The sequence below is a fragment of the Muntiacus reevesi genome, chromosome 1 (assembly GCF_963930625.1).
Source record: "Muntiacus reevesi chromosome 1, mMunRee1.1, whole genome shotgun sequence".
In the NCBI taxonomy this organism is placed as follows: domain Eukaryota; kingdom Metazoa; phylum Chordata; class Mammalia; order Artiodactyla; family Cervidae; genus Muntiacus; species Muntiacus reevesi.
In genome coordinates, this window is record NC_089249.1 from 222,506,892 (window position 1) to 222,509,130 (window position 2,239).

Genomic DNA, 2,239 nt, shown 5'->3' on the forward strand with positions numbered 1-2,239 from the left:
CAACGGTTAGTAGTGGACATGGTTCAAAGGAACCATGGAACAATGGACTGGTTCCAAATTGGGAAAGGAGTACGTCAAGGCTGTATATTATCACCCCGCTTATTTAACTTTATGCAGAGCACATCATGCGAAATGCCAGGCTGGATGAAGCAGAAGCTGGAATCAAGATTGTCAGGAGAAATATCAATAACCTTACATACACAGATGATATCACCCTTATGGCAGAAAGAGAAGAACTAAAGAGCCTCGTGGTGAAAGTGAAAGAGGAGAGTGAAAAAGCTGACTTAAAACTCAACATTCAAAAACCTAAGATCATGGCATCCGGTCCCATCACTTCATGGCAAATAGATGGGGAAACAATGGAAACATGACAGACTATATTTTCTTGGGCTCCAAAATCACTGCAGATGGTGACTGCAGCCATGAAATTAAAAGACACTTGCTCCTTGAAAGAAAAGCTATGACCACCCTAGACAGCATATTGAAAAGCAGAGACTTTACTTTGCCAACAAAGGTCTGTCTAGTCAAAGCTATGGTTTTTCCAGTAGTCATGTATGGATGTGAGAGTTGGACCATAAAGAAAGCTGAACACCGAAGAATTGATGCTTTTGAACTGTGATGTTGGAGAAGACTCTTGAGAGCCCCTTGGACTGCAAGGAGATCAAACCAGTCAATCCTAAAGGAAATCAGTCCTGAATATTCATTGCAAAGACTGATGCTGAAGGTGAAGCTCCAATACTTTGGCCACCTAATGCGAAGAACTGACTCATTTGAAAAGACCCTGATGCTGGGAAAGATTGAAGGCGAGAGGAGAAGGGGATGACAGAGGATGAGATGGTTGAATGGCATCACCGACTCAATGGACATGAGTGAGCAAGCTCTGGGAGCTGGTGATGGACAGGGAAGGTGTGCTGCAGTCCATGGGGCCACACACTGCACACGTGTTGAGCAACTGAACTGTTGATGTGCTGAGCTGGACACGACTAAGCAACTGAACTGAACTGAACTGCGGACATCCTTGTTTACTGATACAGCAGGAAATAGTCCATTTCTCACTCCCTAACACCATATAAACTCTAAATAATTAACAGACCTCAATATGAGGACAGACACTCTAAAACCCTTGAGGCAAATATAGGCAGAAAACACTGTTGCAAACTGCAGCAAAGTTCATTTTGGATCCACATCTTGGAGTAACAAAAAATAAAACAGAAATAAGCCAAACGGACACCCTGAGCTGGGATGGCACTGTGATGCTGACCAGGTTCCTGGGCCTGCGCTACCACTGGCTGGCCAGAAACTGGGTCCCCGCAGCGAGCATGAGGGGCGCCATGGGCGCCGTGGGGCTGGTGTGGGCCACTGACTGGCAGCTGATTCTGCACTGGGTGCCCTACATCAACAGCAAGTTCAAGAGGGGTGACTAATTAAATTCACCCCTTCGGGCCCCTGTGGTGTCTGCTGGTGCTACCTCCTGCCGTCTGCATCTGGAATAGCCCAGGCTCTCTGGATGGACTCTAGGAAGTCCCTGGCAGGAGTTCATTTTCTCTGTTGGTGGAAATAGCTTCAGTGTGTGGACATGAGAGTCAATTCCTAGGCAGGTTGATAAGAAGTCCGGGGGTCCCCAAGGAGAGAGGGGTCTGGAATTCTCAAGGAGGAAGAAAGGACAGATTTTTTTTTCCCTCTACATTCCTTAGGATTATATAATAATAATAATGTATCCTGCTTGAGGACAGATTCTGGAAAAAACCTTCTGGCTAATCCTGTTATCTTAAAATGTAAATTACGGGAGTGGGTTTAGTAAGGTCTTTACAACCTCCAGACATTCTTTTGATTCACTGCAATAACTATTTAAAACTATATAACTCCATTGCTAACACTAGTGAGGGGGCACTCTTTCTGTCCCCTTATGATGTCTATGTCAGAAGCTTTCTCTATCTCTTTTATACTTTAATAAAACTTTATTACACAAAAGCTCTGAGCGATCAAGCCTCGTCTCTGGCCCCAGATTGAATTCTCCTCCGGAGGCCAAGAATCCCAGTGTCTTTCATGGTTCAGCAGCAACCTTTCAGACACACACACGGCATTAAACCTCGCTCTGAAACATGCCCGCCTGCACGTGCTCATGCTGGGGTGCGGTGACCTGGGGATCCCTTCAGCGCCAGAACTGCACAGGTCTGGGGTTCCCAGGGGCTGGCAGACATGGTTTGATCATTTCAGATGTGTGGTGGGTGATACCTGC

General features: G+C 46.1%; 1 pseudogene; it reads left to right on the top strand.

Moving 5' to 3' along the window:
* Nucleotides 1-1,253: 1,253 nt before the first annotated feature.
* LOC136167788 (cytochrome b-c1 complex subunit 10 pseudogene) lies at nucleotides 1,254-1,424 on the top strand (annotated as a pseudogene).
* The last annotated feature ends 815 nt before the right edge of the window (nucleotides 1,425-2,239 follow it).